This window comes from Ptychodera flava, unplaced genomic scaffold, assembly GCF_041260155.1.
Source record: "Ptychodera flava strain L36383 unplaced genomic scaffold, AS_Pfla_20210202 Scaffold_50__1_contigs__length_938362_pilon, whole genome shotgun sequence".
Taxonomy (NCBI): Eukaryota; Metazoa; Hemichordata; class Enteropneusta; family Ptychoderidae; genus Ptychodera; species Ptychodera flava.
The window spans coordinates 250272-263117 of NW_027248372.1; the positions used below are offsets into that span (position 1 = coordinate 250272).

General features: G+C 39.7%; 1 long non-coding RNA gene across 1 annotated transcript; it reads right to left on the reverse strand.

Annotated features, from left to right (window-relative positions):
• Window positions 1–9974: 9974 nt before the first annotated feature.
• LOC139128352 (uncharacterized) lies at window positions 9975–11484 on the reverse strand. Its single transcript, XR_011551265.1, has 3 exons — window positions 11323–11484; window positions 10350–10418; window positions 9975–10029 (listed from the first exon to the last, which is right to left on the reverse strand). It is a non-coding gene; the product is annotated as an uncharacterized lncRNA (long non-coding RNA).
• Between the last annotated feature and the right edge of the window lie 1362 nt (window positions 11485–12846).

Consider the following 12846-nt stretch of genomic DNA (forward strand, 5'->3'; position numbering starts at 1 on the left):
AATTTCAAATTTTCTGTTTTTGATTTTGATTTTCTAGACTGTCATTTTCCAAGCGGATAGCCGTAACCCGGCTATACCGTGTGTGGACAAGCGATGATGGCTTTCGAGAAATTCTCGAAAGCTGACCCAGGCTTCGTTTGTGAGCACAACGGTCGTATCTTCGTCACGAAGGAATTTCTACAAGCTGTCAAGGACGAGATAGACAAACTGAACTTGACTGTTGCAGCGCGGGAGGAAGTCATCGGAACGCTGAAGGTAGACATCGGTACTCTGTCAACACTGAAGACAAGACAAGACCTCGAGATCGGACGACTGTGGAATGAAGTGAACATACTCAAGACTCTACTGACTAGTGTGGCAACAGAGGGTCACGTGGTACAGCACTTACTCGCCGAGTATGACGAGGAAGATTCAACGCTGAAGTGCTACATAAAGGGCGAGTCGCCTGCCATCCTGCGGCTCGATCAGGAAGAGGCCGAAGCACTGCGCAGCTTAGATGCCGGGATGGAAGACGGGTTTGACGCGATGAAGACGGTTCTCGAAAGCTATGAGGATAGACGTCTGGTGGAAGTGACGAAGTTTACGGATACGGTGACTGACGCGGTTGAATCTGTGAAGAGGCCCGTAAAAACGCACGACGATACTATCTATGCGACCATTCCGACATCGGTCAAAAAACGTAGTAGTTCTTTGCTTGATCTGGTGAAGGAATCAATTGGTGGCGTTTTTAGTCCTTTAGAAATTCAGAATCAAATTGTTGATTCGTTGATCAAGCCGCCTCCATTTCCACCGGATTTATCACGATTACTAGCGCTCAACTTGAATGATTTTGATGAGAAAATTTTCACCCCGAAGATGTACCAAACGGCTCACACTAAGATCTACATACAGCATTTTAAAGGTGAAGATTCTGGTCCGCTCAGGCTCAAACCAAAGGTTACATTCTCTATACCTGTCAGTGAGGAAAATGTACTGTCGCGTCCGTCTAGCGCCACCAGTGAACGACCGTCACCGATTTCTGTCGCTGAGCAGAGCAGGCAAAGAATACTCAATACTCTCGCACTGCAGCCATCGCCGCCAAACATCATGGATGAAGAGCGAGACGAATCAGATTACATCAACATATATCCCGGTATGATTAGGGATGTCGCAAGGACTTGCAGAGCGGCAATAGAAGAAAATGATGACATCACCGAAGAGACGAATATTGCCGACGGACTCGAGACTCCATGCATTCGGACTACCACAATCAGGTCCGCCTATAAGGTTAGAAACAACACATTCCCGCCCATTCCCGTAACTGGACAAAATAATAGTGCGGAGACAGGTTTAGATTCCGTCGAAAAGACAAGAGCTTATCCCGACGAGACTACGTTTATCATTAATCCACCACAACCAAGCATCACTGATGATGATGATGATGATGATGAGCGAGACGAATCAGATTACATCAACATATTTCCCGGTATGATTAGGAATGTCGCGAAGACTTGCAGAGCGGCAATAGAAGAAGACGATGACATCACCGAAGAAAAGAGTATTGCCAACGGCCTCGAGACTCGATGCATTCGCACAACTCCAATCAGATCTGCTTCTAAAAGCGACGCATTCCCGCCCATTCCTTTAACTGGACAAAATTATAGCGAGGCGACAGGTTTAGATTTCGTTGAAAAGACAACGACCGCTGGAGCTTATCCCGACGAGACAACACTTATCTTTAATCCTACCGTTGAACCGCCGCCATACTCACCAGATGTTACGGAGATGCTAGCTGTGCCCCTCGAGGATTTTGATAATTTTGTGAAAACGCCAAAGATGTATGGTAGATTTTTTGCACAACGTAGAGAACACTCTAAAAAGGAAAGAAACTACATTAATCATTGCAACAACGTCTTCAGTATTTTTGAAGATGGCAGTTTTTGTGGCAGTGATAAGAGAACAAGCGACGCTGCTAACGTTGATTTTGCAACATCTGAAGTCGATAAAAGGTCAACCAATTCCCGCCATACCAAAGTGACATTTACGAACTTTCCGAAAGTCTCCGATAATGCCTTGTCCAGCTCGGGCCATGCAGAGCAAGGCCTTTCTGACTCCTTAACGCATTATGAAAAATATCAAGATTTAGTAAATTCATCCCAACAAGAGACAAGATCTACAAACTTTGATTCCAATCAACGTGCTCTGGAATCGCCAAACATCCTACCGTCACACTACGTCAATGCTGGCGTCCCAAGGACCGAGGAGAATTTGGACGAAATACTTTTCTCACCCAAGTTGTTTACCAAAGGACCAACGCAAAGCTGTCTCCCTTATGACGATAGGACTTCCAAAAGCGAGGAGAGTGGTGCCACATACATAGATCACCAAGATTTTGCTGTCTCTGTAAATGGAGAGTACGTCCAAGAGCGCGATGAAAACAGTAGGAAACCAACCGTAATAAAAACGAAGGAAAGAACGGATGAGGGCGTCAGACACAAACGCATGGAGACCGAATGTCAAGCGAAACAAGAACCAAAAGTGGTGAGATTTCTGGATGACGTCATATGCACAGAGACAATAGGTACTGGCACACTACCGCTTCAGGAAGTACCCGCTCTTCCATCTCCATTTGCCCCAAACCTGGATGAATTTTTACCCACCGAGGTATTGGATGAAATACCTTTCATACCAAAGATGTACCAGGATGCATCTCAACATTACAACCTTTTCGATGCCGCGTCCACTCCCATCTGCGAGGACTCCTGTGAGTCCGATGTTAGTCACACAGGCATTATAGCAAGCAAGCAAGAAAACAGTTATCAGGTAACGGATGAAAATTATCAGAAGACATTCATGGAAGAAGTCAGAACTAAACTTGCCGATGAATGCAGCAAAATCGAAAGTGGTGACGTAGACAACTTTTTTGGAGATGTTGAGGAAGACGATGCTCTGCTGGCATTTGCACTGACTGGCGAAACCATAGCGGAAACTTCAGCGGAGACTTCGGAAGATGAGTTTTTCGAAGCGAAGTCATCCGCCGAGAGCCTGACAGAACTGTATAGAGACGCCGTGACCGCTACTCTGGAGGCATACAAAGAACCGCGCCGTGAAGAGACGATGGTCACTTTTACCGATTCTGCCACGTATCACAAAGCAGACACCGTCCTCCATCACAGAGCAGGGGAGAAGGATTCACTAGTGCAAGCTTACTGTCGAGCTTACGTCTCCCATTTACTGTCGGGAGCTCAATTACTATGTGTACACGAGGAACTCCGCAAGAGGGCGTCAAATTACGACAAGTTCCGCCAACCCTATGCGAAAGTACAAGTCTGTGATGCTCCTGGCGGGAAAAGCACTGTTACAGCAGAGGCCGTAACTGATGTAACTCATGGAAAAATGACAGTGGACACATACTCCGAGCCACCATGTGAGATCAATCATTTGGAGATAGATAAAGTCAGTCGTGAGATCGTACATGAAAACACAGCGCATGCTAACAAATCCATCAATCCTGACAGCACGCAAGAAGAAGAAGAAGACGACGAATTTCATTCAGAATCCTCCTTAACCACACAGCTTTCTGGGGAGTCTTTGGAAGACGAATATTTCTCAGCAATGTCATTCATTAATGGTGCCTCAGAGAACGAGATTTACGGTTCTGACGTCAACAAAAGAGGTCACGGTGTGGTTTCATTGATGTATGACGCTCTCAGAAGCCTACACACCAACTCTGCAATCGGCAAAGACGTCAGACCAAAACAAGATTTACTCGAAGTCATCAGCAGGGTGGTGGTCCAAAATGTTATGTCTGGTGCTATCATACAGTATACCTTGGAATTAAGTCGCGGCAAGGAAAGAAAGGATCAAACACCAACACCAAAGAAAGTGACGGGAATGAAAACTGATGGTCATCGCAAGCGATCCAAAAGAGGTAAGACACCGCTTTAGTAATGCTTTATTCGTATTCGGGTACAACACGGGCACATTTTGCCACATATTCAGAGAGAGAGGGGGAGAGAGAGAGAGAGAGAGAGAGAGAGAGAGAGAGAGAGAGAGAGGGGGGAGGGAGGGAGGGAGAAGACAGACAGACAGACAGACAGACAGACAGACAAACAGACGGACGGACAGAAAGACAGACGGAGAAGGGACATACAGACATCGACAGACACAGAAAAACAGACAGAAACGGCGGACACACAAGGACAAAGACCTTCAGTGGCAGAGAGGGACAGACAGACACATAGACATTCCGACAGGCAGTCAGGCGAGATGGCAAACAGAAAGAATTTTACCACACGGAAGGTCAGAAATACCAATCACACAATTATTTTGCCACTGCAGCTGTTTAGTTCTATGTTTTGATTCTTATGCATGAGTATCTCTACTTTTACGGCTATAGTATTTGCAACGTTTATTATACATGGTTAAAACACTACCCAATGCGTCCTGTACAAACCATTTTCATTTCCCTATTCTATTTTCTCAGAGAAGCGTGATAGCATTACGGCAAAAAAACGCAATCTTGAAAAGCGACGATTTACTTTGATGGACCGAATTACAACCACTCTAAAAGGTAGAAAGAGCCTAACACCAGTTCGAGCATCGCGTCAGGAATTGGACAATGAGGTCGCTATATCCCGGAAGAACATATATGGAAAGACAGTGAAGAGATCAAAGATTAGATGTAATCCGTTTTCGTTTTGCCCGAAGAAAGGACGTAGGGACGCAAACGAGAAGACCAGCGACGAAGAGATTCTCTGGAGGGAAATAGATTGTTCCTATGATATAAATGTGCTGTAGGGAGGTCCCCTTACTAACTTCATGATCGTATAGGAAGATCAGTTGACATCTCAGCTGAAAAGTTGTCCAGAAATAAATTACGGACATGCCCTATTAATCTCTGATCTAAAGTTCTATGGAATCGGACACTGCCATACTATTAAAATCACTTTCAGACATTTACTTTTGTATTAAGCATTTTATTTTGTATTTGTGTTACGTACTACAGGTCTGAGTATTAAGCTTACATGATGTAATGATTGCATGCTTATCACTAACTAGAACGGAGAGACAAGATTATAAAATGTCCCCCAGAATTTCTTGTTTTTTGTCATATGTATCTCCTTTTCGTGGATCATACCACATGATGTTCTCTTGTCCTATTTCTCGTACAATTTACAGAGTTACAAGACCTGATCTATGATTAGAATTTCTTGAAACTGGCTGGATATACCGAGTAGCTAAATTTCCTTTGAAGTGGAAAGGACGCCCTCAACTACGAAGATATAAGGAATTTCCGTTGAGAATAGTATTGTGTAAAGCGGAACGACGTACCATTTTGCAAGCATTGTTGTATGCTGTCACATGGTTACGATGCACCACTATTCTCATTTTCCATGGCTTTGATTCTCTGCTTCGATGTGTTTGTCTGTGTATATGTCTATAATATGTCTGTCCCTATTAGTTACTGTATCTTCGGCTCTGTAGTTTGCCCCGGATCTCTTTTTCTTCCCGAATCTCAGCCAGTCACGCTGACGACTTGACATAGGGTAACGTTGATAAATCGAAAAGTCTTCCAAGGATTTTGAAAGCTTTCAAACAAGGCAACAATAGATCACACCGTTTCAACTATAAATGTCCTATTCAAGCAACGTAGCGGGGCAGCAACAGAATGTTGAGATAAGCATGGCTTGTGTATACATCTTGACATTATCGTATCCAACCTAAGTTATCCGAGTTGAAAAGGTCATGACATAGGTGTCAAGCTTTAATGGTAGCGTAGCATTATCCCATAGCAACATGCCTAACGAGTTACAGAACTGTTACACACATTTTGCAGATAAACCTTGTCACGGACACAATGTGATTTTTCGAACTTCTGAGGAGCAGAATTGATATCCGACATATGTTCTCAAAGATGGGTACACCTACCAGGTATCTTTTCCAACCCGCCCAGAACCAACTCGCCCGAATCCAATTCACCCGTTGTTTGAGATATAGATGATGGTAGAAATAATATAACTTGTGTTATAAATTCCACGTACCTTGTGTTGTAAAGTTTTACGGAGTCGACAGGCGCCTGTCAAAAACTGGCCATTGACACGTTTTTCGCCAAAATTCACAACATTTCAGCGAAATAAACTGCTCTTCCAGTTAAATGAAGAACACATTGTTCCCCCATGTAACAGTTACAAAAAAGTTCAAATATGCCATACATTCAACAGTTTGTACACAGTAGCAAAAGCCGTCATGCGCGGTACCGTATCACCCGAGAAATAGCATTGCATTTGCCACCGTGACGGTCCTGTTCAAGTTCTGCACGTGTATTTGGGTGATTGTCGTTGTCGATTTCAGAGAGACCACAAATGCACATTGATTGTGGTCGGACGTCATTTGTAGTAGATGATTTGTCAGGACGAGGTAGTCATAAAAATCACAAATTGGTGTCGGCCCGGGGCGAGTTGCATTAGTATCAGATGAGTGGGAATCGGGCGATTTGGTTTCGGGCGAGTTGGTTCCGGGATTGGAAAAGTTGCGAGTTAACTGGTGGTACCAATTTGTCTCAACCTGACTGACCATATTACCTTTATATAACAGAAACCGTGCTTGCACACGTTTCACAAGTCAATGAGAGCTCGGCACTTCTGTTATCTGGGTAAGCTAAAAATCACAACCTGGCCACATTCAGTAATTCTTCAAAGTGGTAACAGAAAGTTTGAAGGTTAGTATTCGGAAGCCCTTTATGACAAATTAGCCATCACAATGATATTAGAAAATGAAAAGAGTTCGACATTGACAAATTTCATTCAGATGACTTTAGATAGCTGGTGAAATAATTGATAAATCGTCTATTTTCCATGTTTTCCTGATGGCCGCTGGGTGCCTTTCGGTAGTGACCGTAAAGTCAGCAAAGCATGCAGTAAATTTCCTTGACGAACGTATTAGAAACATCTTGTTTTCACTCTCTTTTGTAACGCCATGCCAATTTTGCTGATATTGCGACAGAAAACACACACATGTATACACTTGGAACTCTCGCTGACGTATCGAATCATACTCTCACATTCTTAATTTTTCCCTGCCCCTAACCTTTTTGCGAAAATGAACAAACCAAGCACTTGTGTGACAAGGGGGACTTCCTTTTCGATGAAAACATTGAATTTGATGACTCACAGGCATGCATTTAAAGTCCACGGAGCATATTGTTTGTGGAGGGGCCGTGGAGCAATATAACGTGAAAACCTTATTTTGATTACATTTGGTAAATGTGTACAGTGTAGGTCTCCTTGTATTCTGAAGTGGTTTGAAGAGTGTTGTTGTTGTTACAATATTGACAAACTAGCCAACTAGCCATACAATGCAGACTCAAATTAAACCATAACGACAAAAACAAGGCTTGGCCATGGCTTAAGTATCTATCTTCCTTTTTCTTTAGGCAGGGACACAGGGAAAGACGGTATTGAGATCAAAATAATCTGGTTGCATGACTAGAATCAAACTATTTTTGCATCAGTCTCCTCTATTATATTAAATCATACCCAAAACAAGTATAAGTAAACAGAGATATGAAATTTGAAGAAATTAAAGTGATGAATTAACAGTTTGAGATTCTTGTTGTTCAAGTAAGAAAAAGAATAGCAATTAGCATGTTTACTATATGTTAAAGGGACAAAGTCGGTCACTTTTCATGAATTCTGTTTAATACGAGATACTCCTTATATTGTTTGACATGTTGAAAGATACTGAATAATGGGTGACCATGCATACATTCGACCCCGGTTTTAGACAAATTAAATGAAACCATCGCAAAAATGAGTTAATGGTCATGACCACCAATTCATTTTCCCGATGGTTTCATGTATCGATATAAAGTTTGAAAGTCACAAAGCCCGTTTGAAACATTTTATAACGGGCGGCAAAGCACGTGCCTTAATTAATTAATGATAAGCTTGTAACGCCATTGGCATTGCTGCGACACTTACAGTGACAGGGTCGTGTACCATACGAGTTGAGTGATCAGGTCAGCATGTGTACTTGTACCATATAATACATGGAGAATTACCTCCTAATGGTACTAGAACTTCTACATCGGATCATAAAATGATAGCAAACACAAATATTGTAACTCTTAAACGACTTTTTATGTCCCATTCATGATTGAGGAACTGTGAATAGACAGTTGAAAACTGTCACAGTGTCTCAGAAGTTCAAAGACCCGGCCTGCTTCTATAAAAGATAAAATACAACACATTAAAGCAAAAAGCGATTTGTTCACTTATTGTCCCATTTGTTGAATTAATTTCAGGGAGAGCATATATAAATCTAACAAAACTCAAAATACTACTCAGTTCAAACCCTGTAAAAAATAGAAAAGTTATCACATCAAAAACAAAGCAATATTTTATACAATACCTTGCAAACTCAGTATAACCTCCAAAATACCAACATCGAATATAAATTCTTCTAGTATGTATTCGACGAATAATGTAATATATTAACGGTATAAATTTGTTATTGAAGGACATACTTACTATTGCAATTTTCCACAAATGATTCACATATTCAAATATTTTTTTTTTCATAAATCCACGTCAAACATTGTTATGAATGTACAAAACAGCATCATTGCTTTGAGGTAGCATGCGCCTCGACATTGAAAACCTTTAACTTTGCGCACACTTACCTTAAAGGAATATTTCAACAAATCAAGAATAAAAATCGGGGGTCACCGTGCAAATTTTGGCACCAGAGAAATAAACCACCAAAGATTTACCGATATTTATAATTCAAAAAGGCCGTCATCCCTTTGTCCACTCTATGGAGAAAAATTAAATTTCGATTTACGAAAAACTAAGCCAATGAAAAGTTTTCTTACACCAAGAGCTTTAGAATGAACCCCCACATGTGGTATACCAGAATAGAATTGTAAAAGTGTGAGAGTGCGAATATCTGATCCTGTGACACATTCTACCTTAACAATAAAACACTGCCAATTTAATGTCTTGGTAATCATTTAAAATACGGTACTGCGTACCTTTAACCCTACAAACCCTGGACTACAGCAGCTTTATGACGTCATTTTTCGGTCCAACTGAGAACAAAGGGTAAAACCCATTATTGATTGCCCGCGATATTCGGCACTTTGCGGATACGTTAGACGTTTTGACCTGAATGTTTTTAAGAGCATAACTCATAATACATAATCAATAAGTTCTGAATCAAAATCACGATTTTTCAAAGAAAAATTGACGTTGCTTTTGATGGATGCCAGTCATTTCTCTTTTAAATGTATGGATTTCAAAACTAGAAGAGATTTATTCGTTGTTTGTTTGGAGCTCGTTGGACTTTGGTCAAATACCCGCGTGCGGAACGCCCATTTTGCACAAAAGTTGGATAAGCTTAACTATAAAAATACAGCTTGTTAGCATAAACACACAACGAAAGGTGACAAAATCAAGCAAATCAAGTACACCTGACACGCTGATATTAAAGTATCACTTGATATCCGGGCTTCTGTTAGACAGATCACTGGCGCAGAACTGACATCGCTCAACACGTTTAATTGCCAAACACAGACTAGACACACACACAGTTTTAGGCATTGATGAACAGTCTTCCATGCTTCTGTCTCGAACCCTAGCTCAGAATGATCTTTGTCTTATGCAGTTGAGATCTGCTTCAGCAAAAGAAGTTCCTGATAAACAGAAAAAAAACAGTGGTCAATTTCTAGGTAGTATCGTGGTGAAACAAACCATAAATGTCACATGACACTTTCACACAATTAAACAATCATAAAAATCTCTGCAACTCGTATGGAGACAATTCTTATCAAATAACTTTGATGTGCTTCCATAGACATACCTCTACACTGAATACATGACACGAGTACAGACCGATAAATCATTCAAATATGAACGTAAACGGATAAGAGAATTTCAGGGAATTATATTGATGAATAAATCGTTTATTCATTACCTCAATTGACAAATGTATGGGATCCGTGTGGATGCATATATGTGCATAGTAGTGATCTTCGTTCGCCTGTGTACACTAAAAAGAACGAATATCATATGAGGGTCTAACTTAAATGTAAAATCTAAAACTACACAAGGGTAGGTAAACAACAAATGCATTGTACAGACAGGTACTAAAAATACTTAAACACATTCATTGATACATAAAGACATTTGAAAAGCAAAGAATGGGCGTGATTTATATCTGCCAAAGGCATGATTGTGTTTTATTTGCTACAAGAGAAAAAGCTTTCAACAATACCCAAAAAGCAGCAATCTCCGAACCCGTCATAAATTAACGATATGAAAGGAGCAGGGAAGTGATACAAGAGCAAGTACAAAGCTAGACGTCCTTACCTGTGTAGGCAATTTTAATAAATTTCTTCGTACTGTTTGTCCATTATCTGGCTGTACAATGGCATAAATCTGTGAAATGTAGGATGTAAATAAAGATTATCATTTGACTGGATTATCAATAGGGAGGGAATACACCACACACGGTCAGCTTTGCATTATATAAAACAGCAATGAAAATCAGCACCTAATCAATGCTGAAAAAAAGAATAAATGGATAGAAAGACAGATATATATATATATATATATATATATATATATATATATATATATATATATGTATATTATATGTACATACATACATGTACATACATACATACATACATACATACATACATACATACATACTTACATACACACACACGCACGCACGCACGCACGCACGCACGCACGCACGCACGCACACACACACACACACACACACACACACACACACACACATACATACATACATACATACATACATACATGCATACATACATACATACATACATACATACATACATACATACATACATACATACACACACACACATGCCAAGTACTGCCGCCAGGAGTGTCCGGTGTCAAACCGCTTCAACCCGTGAAAATCACGGGGAACCCGATTATTTAACATGCATTATGCATGGATTAGCCATGACGTGTTCATTTCTATGCATATATGCAGAGCGTAAGCTGTCACTCAAGACAGTGATTGTTACTTTGGTGACAAAAAGGAATAAACGGATAGAAAGACAAATATACATACATACATACATACATACTACATACATACATACATACATACATACATACATACATACATACATACATACATACATACATACATACATACATACATACATACATACATACATACATACATACATACATACATACATACATACAGTAGAATGTTTTTCTGAAAAATGTTGTGGTATTAAATCTCCACACCTTCCTAGCACTCGTTTTCCAGACACTGACACTAGTGTCTTACCTTCAGTGTTGTGGTCCTGTTTCTATTTCTATTGTGCCGTTTCACCTTTCGTAATAGTATACTCAAAAGGCAACACATTATACAGGTTTAGGATCTAAACATATAAAACAAACATGGGGTAAATTACTCCAGTGTTTTGATAAGGGACTACTTATATAAAAGCTGGGGATTTTTTGTACAATATTTTGCAAAGTTTGCATTGAAATATTCCATCTTTGATATCTACAATCATAAATGGATACAATCAAAATTGAACATAAATGCGACAATTGATATAAGATGTCAGTTAAATTATATATTTCGTGACACTTCTATGTGGGTACACAAAGCAAAGCTGGTAAATTTTGTGCTATCTGGATAATTTTGCGATGCACTCTATCTTGATTGCTCAAGTAAGTTAATGCATGGGTGTTTGTACCCATCAAGCCAAAACTAAAAGAATGATCAATTATCTTTAAAACCATCAGATTTGATTGATACTTGGCCTAATATTTGACATTATTAAATTCTTTAAAAAAAGTCTGCCTAACTCTTGACGAGTTGAGTCACGTGACCAAAGCTGATATTTTCCCGCCAAAATTTACGTCTTTATTAATTTTAATATTCCAACCGTAACCCGTTAAATTTTATTGATTTTCTCTGCACTTTTGGAAACAACATCTATCATATTCTTTCAAAAATATATGGCACTCATGAAACTCTGTCTATTCGTCTTTCTGACATTAAAAACATTCATTTAAACGTCAAAAATATTGTATTTGTTGTTTTTTGTGAAGAAATGTCATTCAAAATTCAATAATTTTGCATCTGCCAGTAGTTTTAACACAAGTTTCTATCCCATTTAACATTAATTGGTCATAATATTTTAAATATTTGATGTTTAGCGGTTGAAATGTTCAGTTATTTGCAATATACCAATTTTGACGGGAAAATAATAGATTTTGGTCACGTGACCTGACTAAGGTTATATATCATGATAAATTTCAACTTAATCAAATGCGAAATATATTTTTGGCAATTTTCACAATTTTCTGACCAGGTCTGATTAAAAAGTGTGTTCAAACTGATTTTACATGTAGGTAAGGCTATGCCCATGCATTAACATACCTGAGTGGTTTGTGGTTTATCTATGAATTAAAGTGTGTTGTTCCAATAGATGTTATAGAATGCTATTAAATAAGGTGTATGATACTTAAATCAGATCGACTGTATTTTGTTCTTGTGCCGTATAGATTTCCTGAAGGCATACAGACTTAAATTATTAAGTATTTGCTGGTTACAACAGGGTTAGCGTGCGTCATATCGATAACTAATCGACATGTAAGATCAGTCAACGCTAACTCGGACTGCCCCGATTTAAGATATCAATTATATCTGCCCAGAGCGTTTCTATCCAGTTGAGGCGTTTTCGAGAACATGAAGCGGGAAAAGGTCACAAAATGGCGTCACATGTCGCGATATAAATGTCGCACTTCACTACGTGAAGCAAGCAGTCTATCAGATCTCTGTGAATTTTCGATGTCA